The sequence below is a fragment of the Barbus barbus genome (assembly GCF_936440315.1).
Source record: "Barbus barbus genome assembly, chromosome: 20".
NCBI classification, from domain to species: domain Eukaryota; kingdom Metazoa; phylum Chordata; class Actinopteri; order Cypriniformes; family Cyprinidae; genus Barbus; species Barbus barbus.
Window position 1 is genome coordinate 29,004,437 of NC_136748.1, and position 25,574 is coordinate 29,030,010.

The following is a 25,574-nucleotide window of genomic DNA, read 5'->3' on the forward strand; positions in this document are numbered from 1 at the left end:
TCTTGCTTTCCCACCGTGCACACCTCTCTCTCTCTCTCTCTCTCTCTCTCTCTCTCTCAATTTTCAATTCAATTTAATTAAAGTGAAAGTGAAAAGTGAAAGTGACGTGACATGTGGCTAAGTATGGTGACCCATACTCGGAATTAGTGCTCTGCAATTAACCCACCCAAAGTGCACACACACAGCAGTGAACATACACCCAGAGCAGTGGGCAGCCCGGGGAGCAGTTGGGGTTTGGTGCCTTGCTCACGTATTGAAGGTGGAAGAGAGTGCTGTACATTCACTCCCCTCACCTACAATTCCTGCCGGATCTGAGACTCTCTAACCATTAGGCCACGACTGCCCCCAAAATTAGATTTATTGGCATGACAAAAGCACATTTTGCATTGCCAAAGCATGCATAGGAGAAGAGAACATATACAACAGTGTAATTTGGAACAATATTTAAGGGGAAGTCGTGGCCTAATGGTTAGAGAGCCATACTCGTAATCCAAAGGTTGCTGGTTCGAGTCTCGGGCCGGCAGGAATTGTAGGTGGGGGGAGTGAATGTCCAGCGCTCTCTCCACCCTCAATACCACGACTGAGGTGCCCTTGAGCAAGGCACCGAACCCCCAACTGCTCCCTGGGCGCCGCAGCATAAATGGCTGCCCACTGCTCCGGGTGTGTGTGTGTGTGTGTGTTCACTGCTGTGTGTGTGCACGTTGGATGGGTTAAATGCAGAGCACGAATTCCGAGTATGGGTCACCATACTTGGCAGTATGTCACTTCACTTTATATAGCAATTGAAATAACATTTGAGCAAGTAATATTCTCTCTCTGCGCGTCTGCTCTGTTCAGCGAGCGGCGGAGAGGAGCAGCGCTTTCAGGTAAACACAATTACGTGGCTTCTCTAATTTTACATGCAAGTATAGCCAAAATCACAGTACAGCTATTGTCTTTATCTTATGTGTATTTGAGTTCATCAGACGACGGCTCGATTATCAGGATTTTTGTGCAGATTAATGTCTTGGAAGGGAGAGTTTTTTAGTCTTAATGGGTCGCGTTTCAATCACTATTTCATATTCATTCCGTTGTCTGACAACAGAAACATTAAAATATATCAATGAAAACAGTTTTATTGAGAATTTAGCTGCATAAAAATACAATATGTGGGCACAGAGAGACAAACAAATGTAATAATATATAATAAATGTACATTTTGCATGTTCAGAAGAAGAGCTGCCCTGTCATGCAAAAATGTAAACAGGTTTTTGTAAATAAATTGCTCAGTACAAAGAAAGAGAAGTAATGGGAACCTGGTATTTCTTTTTTTCATATACTAATAGACATGAACAAGTTCTTTGAAAAACATCTATGACCTTTGATACATGTCTAGTCTTCATGCTCTGTTTACTATGGTTTCAATAATAATAAACATACATTTGCATAAAGCATCCATATTTGTCCATGCCCAGAGTATTAAAAACTTGAAAAGTATTAATTTAAGGTACATTTAGAACAAATAAATAAATCTGATTAAGTTGCGATTAATCACGAGTCATGTGATTAATCGCGATTAAATATTTTAATCGATTGACAGCCCTAATATATATATATATATATATATATATATATATATATATATATATATATATATATATATATGCTTTATAACATTTTTATTTTCAAGAATACAATGTTATAAAACAGTGTGAATGAATTTTTTGTTCATTGTGAACAACGGTAACTTTTATACTTATTTATATATAATGAAGTAGGCTAGTTATGTATTTTTTATTTATTTTCTAAATAAAAAAAGCATTCCAATATGTAAAGTTTGGTTTATAGAAGTGCTACTCTTTTTTTAATGAGAAAATGGCCTTTAAAAATCTTTATTATAACTGAAATCTACAGATAAGCACTTAAATGTGTATTTTGGATATTTTCTCTCCACTAGTTTGAAGAGGAAGCAAAATAGCCCAAAATCTCACATATTTTCCCAGCAATCCTTAATGAAGGCCTTGGCAGGGCATCATCTCATGCGGTCCACCTGCAGGGCCCCGGTGACCCCCGTCGAGGTCCAGGTGGCCCATCTGCGCCCATTCTCCGGCTCGGTGCTGGCCAGCAATGATTCTGACCCAGAAACCGTCTGACTAATTATATCACATTATCAGCCCCATTGCTTTTCCCTCCCCGGTTTCCGTTTCGGTGGAAAGGTTGCGCAAATCCCAGCCACCCGAATCCGAGAGTCGGCGTTAACCTCTGACCTCCATCTGATGTGTGTAGCTCAGGACACTCTCACACCCAGCCGCGGGCCCATTAACACGTCACTGCTAAAATAAAAGCTGTTTTGACGGGAAGAAATGATGGCTAAGCGCCGCTCGACAATGGGCCTCATTGTGTCGGCCGGAGGAAGGGGCTCCCAGCTGACATTTTCAGGAATATGAATGTCCCTCCATCCAAGCAAGTGGCGTTTTCAGCGGGTCGCTTCAGTGGAGAACTGAGATAATGAGAGGCCATTGACGAGAGCAAGTCCGGCGGAATTACACGCTCCACATCGGCAAGCGCTAATTAAGTCATCAATGGCGATTCCCATTCGCGGCCGTGTCGAGGCTTCCGCCGCATGAGGAATGTAATTAGTTTATGTTCACTGCTAAAGGTTAAAGGCTCTAAAAGGCTACGCCGAGTGTTTTTTTCTCCAGGCTTTTAGGCGAAATGTTGCTGTAATTGCTGGATGTTTGGAGCTGCAGGTGCGCATTTGAACTCATTTGTGCTTTGGCAGTGCGAGCTGCACGCTGACTGCGAAGATTCAGACCGACAAGGCCTGTTTGTCTTGAGAGTCTGAATGAGCACTCAGTGTTTGCCTGATACCTGCTTTGTGCTTCTGTTTCTCCTGCTTTCTATTGTTTCTGCTGAAGAAGACTGTGTTGACTTAAGAGCATACTGTATATGGATAAATCAGCATTTTATGCACAGATATTCACCTCCACCGAATAGCCATAATAAATAAATATATGTGATTCTGGACCACAAAACCAGTCTTAAGTCGCTGTGGTATATTTGTAGCAATAGGCAAAAATACACCGTTAGGGTCAAAATTATCGATTTTTCTTTTATGCCAAAAATCATTAGAATATTAAGTAAAGATCATGTTCCATGAAGATATTTTGTAAATTTCTTACCGTAAATATATCATAACTTCATTTTTGATTAGTAATATGCATTGCTAAGAACTTCAATTGGACAACTTTAAAGGCGATTTTCTCAGCATTTTTATTTTTTGGCACCCTCAGATTCCAGATTTTTAAATAGTTGTATCTCAGCCAAATATTGTCCTATCATAACAAGCCATACATCAATGGAAAGATTATCAATTTCGAAAAAATTGACACTTAAGACTGGTTTTGTGGTCCAGGGTCACATTATTTCACTGTAAATTTACAGTTTTGCTGACCCCCAGCGCAAAAAAAAAAAAACTTGATTGACCATTAAAAACAAGTTGATTAAATACTGTTATATTATTTTATTTTTTATATTATTTAATCGTATTATGTATGATAATAAATATAATACATATTTATATATTTCATATTTATTTAAATATATATATATATATAAATATAAATACATATATAGTAGTAAGTATATACAGTGGTGTGAAAAAGTATTGGCCCCCTTCCTGATTTTTTATTTTTTTGCATGTTTGTCACATTTTAATGTTTCAGAAAACTAATTTAAATATTAATCAAAGATAACACAAGTAAACACAACATGCAGTTTTTGAATGAAGTTTTTTATTATGAAGGGAAAACAAAATCCAAACCCACATGGCCCTGTGTGAAAAAGTGCTTGCCCCCTAAACCTAATAACTGGTTGGGCCACCCTTAGCAGCAACAACTGCAATCAAGCGTTTGCGATAACTTGCAATGAGTCTGTTACAGCGCTGTGGAGGAGTTTTGGCCACTCATCTTGGCAGAATTGTTGTAATTCAGCCACATTGGAGGGTTTTCGAGCATGAACCGCCTTTTTATGGTCATGCCACAGCATCTCAATAGGATTCAGGTCAGGACTTTGACTAGGCCACTCCAAAGTCTTCATTTTGTTTTTCTTCAGCCATTCAGAGGTGGATTTGCTGGTGTGTTTTGGATCATTGTCCTGCTGCAGAACCCAAGTTCGTTTCAGCTTGAGGTCACGAACAGATGGCCGGACATTGTCCTTCAGGATTTTTTGGTAGACAGCTGAATTCATGGGTCCATTTATCACAGCAAGTCTTCCAGGTCCTGAAGCAGCAAAGCAGCCCCAGACCATCACACTACCACCACCATATTTTACTGTTGGTATGATGTTCTTTTTCTGAAATGCTGTGTTACTATTACGCCAGATGTAATGGGACACACTTTTCCACACAGGGCCATGGGGGTTTGGATTTTGTTTTCCCTTCATAAAAAAACCCTTAATTTAAAAACTGCATGTTGTGTTTACTTGTGTTATTTTTGATTAATATTTAAATTAGTTTGATGATCTGAAACATTAAAGTGTGACAAACATGCAAAAAAATTAAAATCAGGAAGGAGGCCAACACTTTTTCACACCACTGTATATATTTGTTAATTTGGCTTTATGAAAACAATATATATACAGTATAGGTGTGTTGGTGTGTGTGTGTACATACTATTAATATATAAAAGTTAACATTTTTCACAAAACCAAATGAGATTATATAGATTTCCTATGTTTAATTATTAACTCTTATAATATTTGTATTTTTTATTTCATTTGGTTTTGTGTAAAAGTGTGTAAAACTTTTATATAGTAATAGTACATATATATATGAACAGATATTTTTTTTTATTTAATTTTCTAAATTAAAAAAGTGTCATAATATAATATAGTCTTGACTTCATTTTCTTACATCTCTAGAGTGAGTAGTCACATGACATTGCTGGCTTTGCTAACTGGCACCCATAAAAGTGTCAGTCAAGCAGTTTTAATTGAGATGAATGTGAATACTAGAGGATATCTCTCTCCAGGTACATTAGTAGGCCTATTCTTTGATTAAGACTATTTATGTGGGATGGAAGCTCCTGTTCTCCAAACACACACTTCTATAGAAAACACCATGATAAACCGCATTCAGTGCCTAAACTTCCCCTCGTGTGGATAATTCACACCTCCCTCCTAAAGTCTTCATTCACAGATCTGTCAACTGTAGCACAATCTAATGTGATTTGATTAGCAGCGCCACAATGGAAGACTAAGAGGAAATTGATTTAACAAGTCCACTCAAATCTGAGAGCGGCCCAATGACTAATAAATCTCAAAGACCTACGGAAGTGGCTAATCCTGCGACGCGCGCTAATTACTGCGCTCTCGCATCAAAGACAGACACAACGCTTTGATTGGACAAGAAACCGCAGCCATGGCCCACATCAAGACATGTTACAGACACCTAACGCCGGCGTTCAGCCGTGAAGCGGAAGGAGGCCAGCTAACGTGTAACATATGATGTCCTAATGCTTTAAGACAACAAACACGGCACTCGCAGATGCAAACCGTTAACTAAACTGAGCTGCTTGTGGGTCATGACATGGATTTGAAGTCTTGCTAACTTAGTGTCAACAAACAAGCAAGCAAGGTTTATATTAAATGCTGATCGTTTTTATATTACTTTGGTAAATTATCCTCTACTATGTTTTTTTTTAGAAATATTTAGGCCTAAATTTAAGATTTATGGATTTGAATTGCATATAACATTTCCATGCTTTTGGATTACACAATTTCAAAATAAACTAATGTTTTTAAGTCACACATAAATGAAACGGGTCAAATTTCTGTAGTAGTACTAATAAGTAGGACAGCTTCATACATCAGGCTGTCAGGAAGCTGAACTCCCTCCCGTCCTTGTCCCCCCTCCCCTCTTTAACCCCATGCAACACTGGACACTGATACTGCGACCCCCCACCCAGGACTTCACCCCCCCCCCCCCCCCACCCCCCCACACACACACACACACACACACACACACACACTTAAAAACAGTGACCAGCACCTGTCACTTGTGCAGCATTGGACTGATCACTACCTCATCCAGCATTGACTGCAAACTACCTCTTCGGATAGTCTGATAAAAAGACTGTTCTCTTGTCACTTTAACAGACTGATAAGCTCCTCTTGCACTATATATATTCACTCTATACATATACACATATATCTGCACAGTTTTGTTTTATTTAACTGGTTTGCACTCTATCTGCCATGTGCTTTATGCCACTTTATCTATCTCTTTCTTTATTTTTCTACAAATGTCCTCATTTGTATATCTGTACATATGTTTAAACTGTATTTATCTGTATTTGAACATCTCTGTCAGTGTCTTAAATGTTAACTGTATGCACCAAGGGTCTGAGAGTAACACAATTTCAATTATCTGTATGTATGTGCCGTACATGTGGAAGAATTGACAATAAAGCAGACTTGACTTGACTTGACTAATAAACTAAATTAATAAATTTAATTGTTTTCACAATGAACAGAGATGCTGATTATAAACAATTTGAATGAATTTTATTAAATAAAATCAAATGTAAAAAAATGCTATCATTTTGAGTGCTGACCCGTTTCATTTATGTATAGCTGGCAAATATCACATTAAGGCCCAGTTTCATAGACAGGGCTTAGCCTAAATCAGGATTAGGCCATAGTTTAATTAGGACATTTAAGTAATTTTTATAAACATGCTTTAGAACAAAGCAGTACTGGTGTGCATCTTAAGACAAAACAAAGGCACTGACATGTTTTAAGATCAATCAGTGCAAGTTTCTTTCAGTTGAACCGGCTCAGATTTATAGTTTAGTATAGGACTAGGCTTAAGCCTTGTCTGTGAAACCGGAGATATCAATCAGAGGTCTGTGTATCTATCTAGATATATGAAATATGTTATTTTATTTATATATATATATATATATATATATATATACACACACACAGTGTATCATGGTTTGCTGGTCTTAGGTGGTTTAGGCTTAGACCAAACCAGACTTAATATCCTTAGTCCACCTTAGACTGGTTTAAGCATTTTTCTTTTTTTTTTCAGGAAAAGCTTCATAATGTTGAAGTCATGCTTTTCTCTCTTTTTTTTTTAATGAGCCACAGTCTGTTAGCTGTGAATTTTCTTGCACGACTCTCCTTTGTCAATTAGACAGTTTTCGTGATCTGGCAGCGTCTGTGTCCACTCAATTAAACCTTTTTTGTCTGATCTGCTTCAGTGTTGAGTGAATCGATTGCAGCTCTTTGGGATCTGTATCCACTCAGTGACGTCATCTATGCGTGAAGAAAGCTCTGTATGATGTACATGAGACGGCGCTCTGCTTGAAACGATAGGCTTTTGTGTTCGCTGACATTTGTGTTGGCATCAGTGAATGAATGTGGCTCTTTATGTCGCTGGTCCAGGTGCGGGGCCTTTCACACTTGAACTTCTCTACATCAGAGTCCCCGATACTGTCCCCCGTCCCCGTCTCTGCTTTGTGTTCATCTGTTCCTGCGCTCCACCAACATGATGCAAATTTGGTGGGAAAAAGAAAAGAAAGGAAAATAGGCAATAACATAATTTAAAAAACTAGTTTGGTTGAGTGAAGTGTATAACCACCAATATGTGACTCTGAACCACAAAACCAGTCTTAAGTCGCTGGGGTATACTTGTAGCAATAGCTAAAAATACACTGTCAGGGTCAAAATTATCGAATTTTCTTTTATGCCAAAAATCATTAGGATATTAAGTAAAGATCATGTTCCATGAAGATATTTTGTAAATTTATTACCGTAAATATATTAAAACTTAATTTTTGATGGGTAATATGCATTGCTAAGAACTTCATTTGAACAACTTTAAAGGAGAGTTTCTCAATATTTAGATTTTTTTGCACCCTCAGATTCCAGATTTTCAAATAGTTGTATCTCGGTCGAATATTGTCCTATCATAACAAACCATACATCAATGGAAATTTCATTTATTCAGCTTTCAGATGATGTGTAAATCTCAATTTCGAAAAATTGACACTTAAGACTGGTTTTGTGGTCACATATAATGAACTGAACAATTACAATGCTTATTTAAAAACTTAAAATACTTTACATTTTATTCTTAATTTTTTATTTAAGTAATATGATATATTTTGCATCAAGAAAATGTTTTTCGATCTAATAAGACTTTATATATGTATATCATATGTATATCATATAATAATGTATTGCATTTCTTTTCAGTTTATTTGGTTTTGTTTTAAAAAAAAATATTTTTACATATTACATAATATGCATAATTCTGTACTATTTTTGCAAACATATTTTAATGTTATTTATATTTTTGATGTCATTTTTTTGAGTTATTAAAAAAAACAAAAAGTTTAAATATTTCGCATTAAGCCTGTTTTTAGACTTTTGTATTGGATTTTCATTACAGTTTAGAATGAAATGAATTGAATTAAAATTAATTTATTGAATTTGAAATGAATTTGAATTACAATTTGATTAAATCTTTTATTTTGAATTAAATAAAGTTGAAATCAGCATAGATTAAATACTAAAAAAATTTACTTTGAAACTTTTTTCAATCAGAGTGAATTTTCACACAGAAATCTGGCTAGTAAATTTTCTATATAATTACAAATAAATGCCAAGTAACACACTGAACTTTTAAAGAAATAATTTTTACGATTTAAATGCTATCATGATATTTTACTGTATAATTTATTTTTGCATGTTTGTTTAGTTTATGTAAGTATCTAGCATTGCTCTAAAAATGTTACCTCTTAATTTCGTTCTGCTTATTTGAATGCAGTATTTTTCTTAGAGTTTTACTTCATGCGAACTCGAAACCAATTACAGGGTTGCTTATTTTTCAAGGCAGACCAGCATATCCATGCAATAGTATTAAAACCTTAGACAAACAAACCATAAGACACTCGAGTAGCTCTTGTTTGCTTCCCTAATGGTTCCACTTTTTTCAGTATGAAAGCAAAGTGTGATTCACTCACAGCTTCCATGACTTTTGCTTTGTATTTGGACACATGGAAGTACTTCCAGGCGAGGAGAAACACGAGAAAGTGAAGTGTTTGCGAGCTCTCGTGTTGATTTCTGTGAATGTGTGTGAATGGGGAAGCTGAGCTGTTGTGTTTAGTACGGTGTTCGTTGATGGGATGCTTTGACCTTGTTAACTGTTCCATGAAATGCGTCTTTGGAAGCGTGAAAAGCTCCTACAACAGGAAAACCTCTGTTAGACAACAGGACTGTCTTTGTGTGTAAAATGGCAACGCTAGAGTCGAGAATCTCTCTTTCCTTCTGAATCCTCAGCTGTGAGCAAACAAAGCTTGCTTGAAGATGGCGAAGACATGAAGTCAACGCAGCCGTGACGTGATTGGCTGGAGCGCCGTCCCTCGGCCGTAACTTCCTGTTCATCTGTGAGTGAGTGAAAAGAAACACATGCAATGTACATCCTACACTATACCGTTAAAAAATATTTAGTTTTTGAAAGAAATTGCTACTGTTATTGAGCAAAGATGCATTAAATTGGTCAAAAGTGACAATAAAGACATTAATAATGTTTCAAAAGATTTATATTTCAAATAAATGCTGTTCTTTTAAACTTTCTATTCATCAAAGAATCCTAAAAAATTCAAACGTATCATGCTTTGCACAGAAATATGAAGCAGCACAACTGTTTTCTGTAATAATAAGACATGTTTCTTGAGCAGCAAATCAGCATATTAGAATTATTTCTGAAGGATCATGTGACTCTGAAGACTGGAGTAATGATGCTGAAAAATAGCAATAATAAATTACACTTTACAATATATTCACATAGAAAACACTTATTAAAACTGTAATAATATTTAGCAATATTACCATTTTTACTGTATTTTTAGTCATGCAACCAGCTTTGTTTTCAAACATTTTTATTAGTTTATTAGTTCTTAATGTTTCTATTTATTTATTTGTTTATTTATTTATTATTATTTTAGTAATTTTAGTACATCATCTTAAAAATATTAGATGAAAAGCTAAACTAAATGAAAATTAGAAATGTTGCCTTGACAGCTCATTTTATTTATTGTATTTATTTATTTAAAAAAATAATTTATTGCAGTGCACAGACTGTGATGATGCGTTTCAATAGTTATTAACATGGTAAATCTACACTGAATTTTCTTTAAGGTACGTGGTCGCAAACAATTTATTTTAGCTGCATTTAAATAATATATATATATATATATATATATATGTTGAAAGTTTGTCAACTAAATTTGTTTATTATTTATTATTAAATGTAGCTAAAATAAATTGATTGCAACCACTCACCTTAAAAAAATTGGTAAATTCAATGAATATTTTTTTTTTTCAGTGTAGCACAGTTTTTATATTTTCATTTTTAAAACAATTAATGTACATTTATAACAAATTCTTACCTTTATGCTTGCACAATCAAATTTTAATGCAAAATTTGGACACTTCATCAGGCATGTCTTCAAACGTTTTATTCGTTTTTAATGTTTCGGTTTATTTTTTATTTAGTTTTGTATTATTTTAGTCATTTTACTACATTAAAAAATGACTTAAAAATATTAGATGGAAAAACTAAACTAAACAAAAATAAGAAATGTTGCCTTGGCAGCTAACTGAAATAAAAGAAAATAAACTTTATTTTATTTCACTAGATCTTTTGCACAGACTGTGATGAATATATTTTATTTTTTATTTTATTTAGTTTTTAAATGTACATTTATAACACTATATTTTGTGTTTTCTTGCCTTTAAGCTTACAAAATCACATTTTAAAGCAGTGTTTCGGTCAGTCGAACTTCATCAAGCTTTGTTTTCAAACAGGAAGCCAAACATACTTTAAAACATAAAGCAGCCAATGAGAACAACATTGCAATCAATATTAGCCAATGACACACAAGGACATAAAAGTGACAACCAAACTCAATAGATCAACACTCAAGTGCAATTAGCCAAAATGCATGCAGTACACGATTCCAAATGAAAGACGAAATAGAATAACAACCACCCCGTTTCCTAAACAACTGCATGGAGATGCACTGAGTTTTGCACGCACACAATCCAGTTTGGGGAGGTTTGGCTCCTCGTGTCGTTTGCCTGGCTTTCCCCACCATACACTCCAAAGACACAATAAAAGAGTCTGAGCTGCGCAGTAATAGATGTCACATGTGCGTTACACCAAAGATGGTGAACTGTTAGTAAACCACACGAGCATTCCAGCAGATCCAGCTGCTCCAGCCAGTGAGCAATTCTCAAAGTCATTTATTAGCGCATGTGGGATTCATTATCAAGGAATTTGTTAAATGGAAATGGAAACCGGTAGCAGTTGAAGAGGTGAATCCAGCGGGGTACACCGCTGTTCCTCTAGTTTACATCACCCGCTCTGTGTGTTTTGGCTCCCATGTGTGTTCTCCTGACCTTTGTTGGCGTAACGCGTCGCGATACTCCAGGCTGAATGCGTGTGATGTGGCTTTCGCTTCTGCATTCACTTAGCCTCGTGTTGTTGTGAACCTGTTTGTTATTCTTTCTTCTGTGGAGCACAAATGGAGAATGAACGCGCTGCTCTTTTCCTTGCAGATGAGTGGGGATGCATGCATTTAAGCTCTACAAAACACCAGAAAGCAGTTCCTACAACTTGGGATGCATCTTATGATGCATTGTGTGTGGAACTGACCCAATTTTCATTCAGTATTGTCTGAAAAGTCAGTTTTTTGTTCATTTTGCAGCTCAACTGCACTCCGTATTCGCTTTCTTTTCGTGAAAAAATAAATAAACAATCTCCTTTTGTGGACTGTGAGTTTAAATTTTTAATTTTGTTGTAAACTATCCCTTTTAAAGCTTTTTATAGTATTTCCCCACAGTATAAATCAAATTATTTATTTTATTTTTCTTAAATTTGTTGGCTGCGTGTTTAGTATTATTAATACAGTATACTATTGTAGTATTTATTCATATTTTGAAATTTTTTGAAATTTTAGTTTAGGTTTTAGTAATTTTGTTACATGCTTTATCAGTTTTTAATAAAAAAAAATATAACAAAAAAAATAATAATAAAAGGAGAAAAAAAAATATTTTTGTGGGATGTGGAAAATTAGTAAATTATTATTATTATTATTATTATTTTTTTTTTTTTTTAGTGAACTATCCCTTTAAATTTTGTACAGTATTTCAACAGTTCAGATACAAATATGTATTTAAATATGTTGGAGGTGTCTGTGTATATATCTGATAATTTAAATATATCTGATAATATATATATATTTATATATATATATATAAATAATTTTAGTACTTCTATTTAAACTTATTTTATTTCAGTCAGTTCCCAAGGTTTTTCATTTAGTTTTTCATTTACTTTAAATTTTTTTTCCAGTTTTATTTCAATGGATTATTTTCACACACTGATTGTTTACACAGTTATCATCATAAATCATAAAAGGTTTTTTTTGTATTTTTATTATTTTATTTTTTTATACATTAATGAATTTAATGTACATTTATATGGAAGCCCGTTTCTGCCACTGAATACAAAAAATAAAAAGGTTATTGTGATTTTTTATCTCACAATTCTGACTTTTTATCTCAGAATTGCATGATATAAACTCTCAATTGCAAGTTAAAAAGTCAGAATTGTGAGATAAAATGTTGCAATAACCTTGTTTTTTTATTCAGTGGCAGAAACAGGCTTCCATACATTTATGACACTACATTGTGTTAGATTAGCTATAGTTAATCAAATGGGAATGCAAAAATGATATTTGCTGCAGTTTCTGTTTATCACTATAGAAGTTTACACAACTATGTTGACTTCTTCTTCTGAGATTCCTGGAAATGTAAAAAGGGTCCATTAATGAAAATGTTTTTAATAGGTTTAGTTTTTATCAATGATAACAACACTGATGAACTGATGGCTGAAAATAACTGGGTCACATTTGACTTATTTTAAGTTTTTCATCCACAGTCACATTACAGACTTCAGAGACAGTGTTAGAACGACACTGTATTGGGGGATATTGTGTTAAATGTGCCGAGTAGTTCCTCAGAAGGGCTGGCAGAGGATTTTGTTTGTTTGGCAGCAGATCCAGGTCTGTGTAATCGGACGGAGCTCGACACCTGCATTGTAAATGTACAGCTTTACGTAACACAGAGCAGTCATGCTGTTGATGTAAGGATGTGGCACTTTGAAGGGCTGCAGGTGCACGTCTGCTGTCTTTTCTCACACGGTTTAATGGCCGGTGCATAAAGAGGTCTTCTTCCATCCATCCACACACACACACACACACACACACTCGCCCTGACTCACTCACACTGCACAGGGTGAAGGACAGAGTCTTGTGAACCCAGCATATGACTCTATTTGAACTGAATGACTTTATTTTGAGTAGTGTGCTTTGTAATAATGAGACTGAATTTGAACATTTAGCCTGGCAGATGCATAATAATATATATGGCTCTAATTTTGACAAGTTTTTCATATAGTAAAGAAAAATGTCTCTTTTAAGATATCTATTCGTTTTCTAACTGCTTGTTTCTCTTAAAAAAACCTGACACTAGTTTTCTATATTCTTTTTCTATTCTATCTACTTGTTTTCTTTGTGTGTGTGTGTGTGTGTGTGCGTGTGTGTGTGTGTGTGTGTGTGTGTGTGTATATATATATATATATATATACATATACAGTATTTGTATAATTTTATTACTATTTTTTAATTATTTATTTTTAATAGTATTTCTTCCAGTGCAGACAAAGTTTAAATATATATATATATATATCAACATGAATTTAGACTTTATTTACATTTGTTAATATTAATAATGTGTGTGCGCACATGCAGATGTGTGTGTGTAAAAAAATATAAAAGTCATAAATATAAATATAGTCATATAAATGTCATATAAATAGAATAAAATGGTTATTCAGATATTATTGTTATTATTATTATTAGTATTATTTCTTCCATTGCAGACAGTGAATAAAATTAGAATTGACTCGGTTTACTTTCTTAGTACATGTTTCAGTTTAATTACTCATCAGTGTACTTTATTACTAGAAAAATATTGTTTCTTTTTGTAATCTTCTTTAGCTGATCTCATCAACATTTTCACCTCCCAATCAATTCCTGATGGCTAAAATCACATCCCACCCAATTTTTTCCCCCGTTGAATATCTTATTTCACCTTTGAGCCGTAACATTTTTCTCTAGGTTTTTATTTCTGTAATAATTTCCCATTTCTGAACATAGCATGATGGAGATGGCTCTGTGAAATAAATCTCAATTTCAGAGTGCCAAGAAACAAAAAAACTCAAATGTTTAACATTTTATAGTCACGGCTACTTTTCGTTTCGTTCTTGAAATCAAACCCTGCCTGTCTAAATATTTTTGTACCTCTCATTCTGGTGTGAAGCCAAAGACGCCCAGCTGTTCAGTTTACGTTTATTTGTGTACTATGGCTGATGCTGTCTTCCTCTGGGTTTGTTTATGCACAATATTGCCTGAGAGCCAATGTCCACACACGTCTCAGTTTTTCCTAGCAAACGGTCCCACCCGAACATGTTGCGTGTGTGTTTTCCTTTAGGGCAACAGCACGTCTGCCAAAGTCCAACTCAGGTAATGGACTATGGAAAGCCAATGGCGCCAAAACTGGAATGTGTTATAACATCCTTCATGAATAAACAAGACGTCTGATGTTTCTATAAGTATATGTGTCATCGCATCACATATGCAAATATAGTCTCAAATAGAGAAATTTAATTGGTTGCTGCGTTTTTTGTCATGTTAACGCAGACAAATTTCACGCATTCTGTTTAAAGATTTTGGCCCCGTATGCCTTCCATATGAACTCCATAAGAAAGTTAGTGTATAGGTCATAACAAACCATTACGCCATACCCACCGGCTTTATATGCCCCTGCATCACTTCCTGTTGACACTCGCCCAAACCACTGTCACATCACATCACATATAATAGCTTGTTAAGTGAATATACTTCCTCATAGGGCAAAACCACAAAACATGCCAGATTAGTGTGTCATATCAATTAAGTGTGGGAGAAGCCTTTTGAACAACCAGCGAGATAAATGAGCTGTGTGTGTGTGTGTGTGTTTGTCTATGCATTTTGATTTATTGTGTTTGTTAAGTCAACCATCACAATTACTATCACTCATATTTAGGATTAGTGCAAAGAATTGTGCTATTAATTTTCTAAGCAATTGACTTTAATGGTTTGTTTTTATAAATCCCATATACTTTTATTGAAGGAGGGACAAGAGCCATATCAAGAGACTAGAGGATATTAAAGAGACGTAAGGGTTTACTCTTTTTACTTGACAACAGGCAACATGCTACAAATGACTCCAAACACCTGAGAAACCACATAGAAACATCTTGCCAAACATACACAGTACACTAACAACAACGCCATGGCAACCACCCATAACACGTCATGATTTGCATGAACAAGCATGTTTTGGTAGCCTCTCATAACTCCCTAGCAACATATTAAAAACACTTTGGATACCTAAGCAACTGTATAGAAACACCCTGGCAACTGCCCACAGTGGCCTAGCAACCACATAGCAAGACCTTGGCAACCACCTATAACACATGTTTTGCATGAACAAGAATGCATTAATATCTAGCAACCTCATAGCAACATGTTGAATACCATAGCAACACCTTCGCAACCACCCATAGTACCTTAGCAACTGCATATCAACGCCATGGCAACCACCCATAACACCTTGTCATGTTTTGCATGAACAAGAATGCATTGGTTGCCTCTAAGAACTCACTAGCAACTGCATTTCACCCTACTGAATACCATAGTATCACCTTGGCAACCGCATAGAAACACCATGGAAACCACCATGACACGCTGTTGTGTTTTACATGAACAAACGTGTTGTTAAACTCTTAGAACTCCATAGCAACTGCATAGCAGCATTCTGAATACATCAGCCAGAACACACTCATATTTTCATATGATATCATATATTGCAGGACTGTAGCTCTAGTTTTGTTATATTTGTTTGGTCGAGACCACAAAATCAAAACAATATTCATGACTTCAAATTCGACTTTTTTTTGTTGTTTTTTTGCCGAGAATGTTTCTTCTATCAATCATGAGTTCAGATGATTTAAATGTGCTTGTTGTGTTCCAGTCCCAGACTCTCAGAGGGATCACAGTAAAGCATTTCTTTATGAGACACTTTAATGCCTTTCTTTAAAACTCCTCTTTTTAAAGTATGACTGCCATAATGAGTAAGCCCTATAAAATATTTCAGCTAATTAAAGCAGTGCACCAACATGCAACTGCATGAACACATTCTACCTGCAGATGCTCAGCCAATGACAGACAGAGCAGATCTGCCAAACTCACAGACAGACTGGCCGCGTCCAGAATGAATAAGAGGTTACTTACTGCACAGTATTACCCATAAAGCTGTATATGCTCCCACTAAGTCAGATAATGAGGAAGAACCAAATTGCCTATCACAGCTATGCTGATGATACCCAGATTTACCTAGCCTTATCTCCAAATGACTACAGCCCCATTGACTCCCTCTGCCAATGCATTGATGAAATTAACAGTTGGATGTGCCAGAACTTTCTTCAGTTAAACAAGGAGAAAACTGAAGTCATTGCATTTGGAAACAAAGATGAAGTTCTCAAGGTGAATGCATACCTTGACTCTAGGGGTCAAACAACGAAAAATCAAGTCAGAAATCTTGGGGTGATTCTGGAGACAGACCTTAGTTTCAGTAGTCATGTCAAAGCAATAACTAAATCAGCATACTATCATCTCAAAAATATTGCAAGAATTAGATGTTTTGTTTCCAGTCAAGACTTGGAGAAACTTGTTCATGCCTTTATCACCAGCAGGGTGGATTACTGTAATGGTCTCCTCACCGGCCTTCCCAAGAAGACCATTAGACAACTGCAGCTCATCCAGAACGCTGCTGCCAGGATTCTGACTAGAACCAGAAAATCTGAGCATATCACACCAGTCCTCAGGTCCTTACACTGGCTTCCAGTTACATTTAGGATTGATTTTAAAGTACTTTTACTCGTTTATAAGTCACTCAATGGCCTAGGACCTAAATATATTGCTGATATGCTCACTGAATATAAACCAAACAGACCACTCAGATCATTAGGATCGAGTCAGTTAGAAATACCAAGGGTTCACACAAAACAAGGGGAGTCTGCGTTCAGCTATTATGCGGCCCGCAGTTGGAACCAGCTTCCAGAAGAGATCAGATGTGCTAAAATATTAGCCACATTTAAATCAAGACTCAAAACTCATCTGTTTAACTGTGCATTTGTTGAATGAGCACTGTGCTATATGTCCGAACTGACTGCAATATATTTTATGTATAATCATTTTCTTTAAATTTATCTTAAATCATTTTCTATATCATTTTAAAATTCCTTGTTTTTATTATTCTTATTTCCATGTTTTTATTGATTTTAATGTCTATTTCACTTTCTTTTATGTAAAGCACTTTGAATTACCACTGTGTATGAAATGTGCTATATAAATAAACTTGCCTTGCCTTGCCTTGCCTTGCCTTGCCTATTACCCATAAAGCGAAAAAAAAAAAATATATATATATATATATATATATAATTTTTTTTAAATATATATATAAAAAATGGGAATATTTTGAAAGCGTGTAAATATAATATTATTTTTTCATATATATATTTATATATATATATATATAATTTAAAAATTTCTGCAAACATATTCTGATTCATATTTTAGCAAATATATTGTGTATATATTTTTAAATATGTTCCAAAATATATTTTGAGAAAAAAAAAATATGTATATATATATATATATATATATTTTTTTTTTTTGCCATAAGGGATACTGTAAATGTCTTATTTAAGTATGTGTTAACTTAAAATAGCATGTTACTTAGAATACTGTTTGCTACGTGTAGTGTAGAATGCCAAATTCTTGATTAATTAAGTAATTGTCACAGATTGGTGTTTTGATATCATCTCAGATATTAACCTATTTGTATTGATTATGAATTCCAATTTTGTGTTTTAATGTTTTAAAAAACGAGGCAAGAATAAGATTGGTTGATATTGTTTCTGTTTTGATCAAGCAAGTCAAGTGCGTTGGATTGTGGTATGCAGTATGCTGCTGATTTATACTGCACATCTTGGCAAATGTAGAAGTTTATCCATTTTTCTTTATCATTTCTGCTCTGAATCAGCTGGTGTTTTGGTGATTTTTAGTGGATCCATAAAGTCAGTTCTCCTCAAGTTCACACAGGTGTCCTATCAGAGGAACCAGGTGTTGTTCATCAACAATAATTGTCTTTTTTTTTTTAAACTAGAGCCATAGTTTTAGTATTTTAGAAAGCATAAACATCTTTTCATCAAATGTTTGGCACGAGATCCTGCGGTTAAGTGTGGCTTAAGTATGCAAATACTAAGGCTAGTATGGTAGTGTGCGATTCTGAACGCATCCAGACCCACGAACACAACTTTTATATTTCTGAACATCTGCACATCTGCTGGTAAATGGGAAGAAAACAGGAATGCAAGTCACAGCCGAACATCTGCTGACCAAAGGCCACATCCCAGCCCAAGAAGAATAAATAGTGTTGGCCGTAATCATCAACAGATATTGATTTTAGATGGATATCGAACAGACGCAGCTGCGTCAGGCAGAGAGCACGAGACCACATACAATGCTCTCGCTTTCATGTCTTATGGATTCATGCGCTAAACGTCCGTGAATTGACAAACAAAACAGAAAGATCTGTGGGAAATGTTTCGTAAAACAACAGGCCCAGATGTTGGACTCGGACTCGTGGTAGTAAAACACCACAATGACTGAAAAAAAGGTTCCACAATTTTGATGTCAACAGATGTGCGCTTTTTCCTCCTTCCCTCCTCTCTCTCTCTCTCTTTCTCTGGTTTGAACGTTCCTCTTGTTCTGAAACTAAATTTACTCGAACCGAACCCCCTCCCTCGGCCGTGGCCTGCTGCAGCGTTGCACATGAAGTTGTTATTAATTGGACGCAGCTGTGAGTTCCATATCTGAAAACACGTACTGTCACCAGGCCTGTGCAAAAATAAATGGATAATTTGGGGCAATTGTCAATGAGTGTTAAAGAGACATGGAGTGTTTTCAAAACTGCTTTCCCCACAATCATATTTCTTCACCTGGTACGACTTAAACGCTCATTTGAAAAACTCGCACATTCTTACACGTAGAGAACAAAAACAAAGAATTGAAGAGTTTCTGTCTGATGAACCAAAAACGTGGGCTGTGCTCTAAATATTGTGCTACTCGTACTATTTCAGCAGTAGCATGTGAACTGCATGCATGGTTTGCTAAAATGTCCAGTTTGCAATCAATGCAATATTGTATCCACTTGACTTGACATTCCGTTTATATCAACTGTAATTTGTAACATGCAACATAATGAGATCATGTGACAACAATGTGGCATGATAGCAGCATTTCATTAAGTTATGAAAACGTAACTTATGTTTTGAACATTTAGAAAACATTCAGAATTTTTTTTTCATAATTTAATGAAACATTAGCGAAAAGTTCTTAGAATATATTTTGAGTTATTGTTGAGTCTTTAATAATGTTCTCAAAACGTTATTGCAGAAATGTTATTTATGCATTATTCATGGAACGTTTTATGTCTGAAACTTTTAGTTGGATGTTCATCTAACATTTTTTTTTTAAATGTTTCAAAACATTCAGAGAACATTCAAAAATAATATTCACATAATGTTTACATGTTCCCTTAACGTTCGTATAATCAAGAAAAAAAGTTTTTAAAACATTTACAAATGAGAACATTAAGAAATAACATTTTGATAACTTAATAAAATGTCATAACTTAATAACTGTCAGTCCTCTGTTGTGTGTGTCATGTGTTCCCGCCTCTTGTGTCCATATTTGGTTTGTTTCCTGTCCTCGAGTTATGTGATTATTAGTTAATTCTTCTCCAGCTGTGTTTGTGTGACTATCCTGTGTATTTATAGTCCTGTCTATTCAGTTTGATTTCGTCTGGTCTACTCGTTACTCCCCGGTGTTCCTGTCTGTGTCTGCCTTGCCTTGTCCTGCCTTGATGTCGTCATTAAAGACTGTTATTTTGAAGTTATATCCTCGTCTGCGTGTTCCTGTGTCCTCCTCATGTGTGCACCGTGACAATAACATTCTTGGAACATATTTGTGATAGCTGGGGAGTTAACTGGTCTTTAATAATATTCTCAAAACTTAATTATTTGTGCATCATTCATCTAATGACAACGTTCATCTAATGTCTTTTAAATATATTTGTTTCAGAATGTTCAGAGAACAAAATTCTAAATTAATTCTAAATCTCATCCCCCCCAAAATTAATACAAATTAAATTAAATTAAAGAAAATTGTAAAACATTTTTAAAAACTGGACATTTTGAACATGCAGAGAACATCCAGTTTTTAAAATATCTTTAAAAAAAAAATTCTTGGTTATATGAACATACAAACATTATGGGAATGTTGTTGTTGAATGTTCTCTGAAAATTCTGAAACAAATAGTAACATTTAAAAATACAAAACAATAAATGAACTTACAGTACAAACTAAAAGTTTCAGAACTAAAACATTCCAAGAATGATGTATAAATAACACTTTTGTGCTAATGTTAAGAGAACATTAGTAAAGACCAGATAACGCTGAACAAATGCTCTATTAACATTACTGGAAGAACATTTGTTCATAACTTTGAGATAACCTTGCCAGAATGTTCCTTGTTAGCTGGGATATTGTTTGCATTACATTTGCATTTATGCATTTTTAGATGCTTTTCTCCAAACCGACTTGCATTCAAGGTACATCAGTTCATGCACTCCCTGGGAATCGAACCTATGACCTTGTCTTTTTTTTGCATAATACACAGTTGCACATAGTATTTAAAAAAAATAAGTATGCAGTATACAGTGAGCTAGTATTCCTTTCTGAATGCAGCCAGAGTGGCGAAACACGTGGGAAGGCTTCAGAAGCAGAGCCACCCCTAAATGTATGAAATCACAGCATGCACGGTTTGTTTTTCTTATTCCCCTTCTCGTTTCTCCTCATAGATGCCCTACGTGTCGAGACCATCTTGACGGCCGTGCGTTAGTGTCAGTCCAAAGTTGTTTTAGTGACCCTGAGTGTTAGTTTGAGATCAGTTCTGGTGGGTTAACAATCATTCCTGATCCCCAGGCAGATGACTACTGTGGGAAGTATGATGGAGTAATTACTTGCACATTGATATGGTTTTCCAGGCCATTACATTCTGTGCCACAGGAAGGAACTGCCTTGTTCTGTTTGCCGTATCGCCCATGCCAGATCTTTTAACTCGGCTGATTTTCCATCAACAATTGTGCTTAAAAGAGCAATAAAAGAGTTAATCAGATGCATTTGTTGACATTTAATGAGGGTATAACTCAACAATCTGCACGTCAGGTTTGTTTCTCTTGTGTTTAATGCAGATTTGTTTAATCCCACACCACAGCATTAATTCAGAGCGCATTAATTGCATCCTGCAAAGATGTTTTCTGAACAATGATGAAAAGATGTTTGTCTCGATGCAGAACAGTTGTTTTAAATAATAATGTGCTTGTCTTTACAGGGGAAACCCAATAATCAGACATACGTTTTTTTCACAGATGAGAAGCTAAACATTGCCCTCTCCTGGATATATGACTGGAATCTATTCCAGCATAATGAGCCAGTCTGTAGGGAACAGATTTTTAGGCTCTACGTAGGTGGCATTTAAGGCATCAATTGAGTGAAGCAGGTTCCAAAAGATAGGCAGCATAACTGTACTGTCTTCTAAGATATCTTCATTTGGCCACAGTAGATGGAGAAGTAAATCCCACAATGCATTGAAACGATCTCAGTGAAAGTAGTTTGCAATATTTTGTGAGTGTTATTTATACAGTATTTGTATGCACTGTGTATTTTTATGTATATTAGATTGTTTTGTATGTAATATGGTTTGGTATCTCAGTCTAAAAGAGATACTTTTGAGAGGTGTATTGCCAACACCTTTAGTGTTCAAACAATATCTCATAGCAACTGCGTAGCAACACACTAGTATCATGGGGCAAGTTTTGCATGGACAAACACACCCTGGTAACTACTCAGAACACCCTAGCAACTGCATAGCAACACCCTAAGCATGCATAGAAAACCACAGCAACCACACACAGCAATGCTCTAAGGACACATAGAACACCATAGCAACCACATACTTACACCCTAGTATGCTGACATGTTTTGCATGGACAAACATGCCCTGGTAACTACCCAGAAATCCCTGGCAACTACATAGCAATGCAGTATGAACACATAGAACACTGTAGCAACCACATAGCAACACCCATAGTGACATGCTAACATGGTGACGAGTTTTGTATCGACAAATATGCTCAGGTAACTACCCAGAACACCCTTGCAACTGCATAGCAACACCCTAAGAATGCTTAGAAAACCATAACAACCACATAGCAACACTTTAGAAAGAATAGTAAACCATAGCAACCACATAACAACATCCTAAGAATGCATAGAAAACTATAGCAACTACATAGCAACACCCTAAGAATGCATAGAAAACCATAGCAACCACATAGCAACACCCTAGCATCATAGTGGCGAGTTTTGAATTGACTAACACGCCATTGTAACTACCCAAAACACCCTAGCAACTGTATAGAATAGTCACTTTATCCATGATTTATGTTCTCTTGTAGCAAAGAGGAATGAAATCGTATAATATTAATATTTTATAGTGTTAAATTATTTAATTGCATATTTTTATTTAATTTTAATATTTTATATTATTTTGATATTTTATTATATTTTACATTTCACATGTATATTTTATTTAATTTAAGCTTTATTTAAATTTTTAAACAAATTAACAAAAGTGAAGCTTTAATTTTAGTTAACATTATTTTAATATAGATTTTTATTTTATTTCAATATTTTATTTTATGTTTTAATATTTTAGATTTTACATTTTAGCTGAATATTTCTATTTTTTTATTTCAGCTTTATTTCAATTTTAAAACAAATTAACAAAAATTAATAGCTTTAATTTTAGTTAACATAATTTTAATATTTCAAATGTGTATATTATTTTAATATTTTATAATATAATATTGCATAATATATTTCACCAAATTTTTTATTTCAGATTTATTTCCATTTTTAAAAAATTAACAAAACCGTTTAATAATTTTAGTTAACAATAACAACACTGTGCTGGAGATGGAAGATCAGATGGAGGGAACTGCATTATGGGATGCATTATCTCACACACAGCATGTTTGGTTGTATAATGCACATTTTTACATTTGTAGTAATTCATCTAGATATGCTATTCCCACAGTACTGTTGCAAATATAGTAGTATTGTAGTATGCCATGCTGAGTATCTGCATGCAGGGCTGGTGACATGAGAGGAGAACGTTTCTTCTCTCTCTCGATGAGCCACTTTTGTTTTCTTCACTTTGGTTTGTGTGTTTGAACAAGTGCCCTCCTCTGGTCAGACAAAAGTGCCTTGTTAAGCAAAACCTCTGCTAACTTTTATGGGTGATGCGGTCTAAGTGCTATTTGCAAACGCTCAAACAAATTAGAATAACAGCTGTGTGATGCGGGTGCTTTTCGCTCAGATTCTTCGTGGCCACACAGTGTTTCAAAATGATATCCTTCAATGCAGCTCTTTTTCTGCGGCCTGCAGGCGAGGTTATATTGAGATAACTGGTGACCTGCTGCGTCAGCACTAGTGATATGACAGCTGAAGATCAACAGGCATGAGCGTTTTTCAGTGAATCAAAAGTGAACAATGCAAAAAAAAAGTGAACACTGTAAACAAATATATATATTTTTTTCCTCAGTATTTTTTACTTCTTTTGCATAAATGATCGAAACATTCATAAATCAAGATACAAGTACGTGAGATGCAAAATGACTTAAGATATTAAGTCTTGTTTCCGAAAAAAAAAAAACTATCAAAAAGAAGTGTTTATGCCTAAAACAAGAAAAATATCTGCCAATAGGGTCAGGAAGAGAAACTTCATTCAAAGAAAGAAAGCAAGTTTTGTTTTCTTACTCCAAGATATTTGTTCTTGTTTAAAACAAAAACTCAATTTTTATATGTTTTTCATAAAACAAGACTTAATATCTTAAGCAGTTTTACTTCTCAAGTAAATATGTCATGATTTAAGAATATTTAAATGTTTGCATTGAAAAACAAGTAAAAAATCCTGAGGATGAAATTCATTTATTGCAGATTTCAGCATGAATGAATGAAAATATATTTGGATGCTTAAGCCACATTTGAAAATGTTTAAATATCATTGCATTTAATAACAAAGCATCAAAACAAGATGCAAAAATGGCATAATTTGCATGCTTTTGGATGCACAAATTACACTTAAAAATGTTTAAATATCATTGCATTGGATAACAAAGCAGCAAAGCAAGAGACGGCATCATTTGCATGCATATGAAATTGATGATAAATTATTTATCTAATGCAAAAACATTTGGAGCCACTGTACTTTTATTAGTATCTAGGTTGCACGCAAACAATGCAAAACCTCTCATAAAGGGTAGGTTTTGTTTGATTTCAGCAGGAGCTCACTTCCCCTTTCTGGCCCCTGCACACAAGTAGGCGGCTCAAATAAAGTGTTAGGTGCTAATGAACAGACCCTGACAAAGTTTGTTTTCCTGTGGAGAGTCAATGCATATAATGGCTTCATTCAGGTCCTGTGGTTCAGCCATGGAAAGAGCTAGTAAAGAAATCCCATGCCTTGTTTGTGACCTTTCTGAACCTCTCACAAACCTGTTTGCTTTTGGGCCCCGAGGAGGGAGAATGCATATTCATGAGAAACTCGCAGCAGTGAAACCGTTCACAGTACTGTAAGCAAAGAGAGAAACGCAAATGACAAGTACAATATGGGGAAATCTTTTTTTTTATGGTTTTCATGTGCATGCAAGAAAAAGAGCATTAACATAAATCATAAAGTAATAATTTATGGTTGTTTCTTTTCGTGGAAATGTATTACTGCGTGGCATTATTTAAATGGTTAGCTCACTCAAAAATCACATTTTTATTAGCCTATGCATCTTTGTGTGAAAAAAAAGTTATTATGAGGTAAAAGTCAATACTTTATTCTCGTAATTCCGAGTTTTTTTCCCCACATTTTTATGAAATTACAGATTCAAAATATGTTTTTTTTTTTTTTTTTTCCACCATGGAATATGTTTTTTTTTTTAAGGTTTTTATCTCGAAATTCTGCAATTGAAGTTTTCTATTTCACAATGCAGACTTTTCTTCTCAGAATTGCAAGTTTATATTTTGAAATTCTGAATTTAAATTCACAAATCTGAATATTTGTTTATTTATATTTTTGTTTATTTATTTTGAGGAAATGGGCTTCCATATTTTATATTATCCTGTTTAATTTTAGTTGATGTTCTAGTGATTTTATTGTGTGTTTTTGTAATTTTGATT

The 25,574-nt window shown here is 34.8% G+C and overlaps 1 pseudogene across 1 annotated transcript in view; it reads right to left on the reverse strand.

Annotated features, from left to right (window-relative positions):
• Positions 1-2,011: 2,011 nt before the first annotated feature.
• LOC306886781 (2-Hydroxyacid oxidase 1-like) overlaps positions 2,012-25,574 on the reverse strand; it is a 35,241-nt pseudogene continuing 11,678 nt past the window's right edge. The window contains exon 6 of the transcript in view: positions 2,012-2,128. The product of the transcript in view is annotated as a 2-Hydroxyacid oxidase 1-like (transcript). The remainder of the gene's footprint in view (positions 2,129-25,574) is intronic.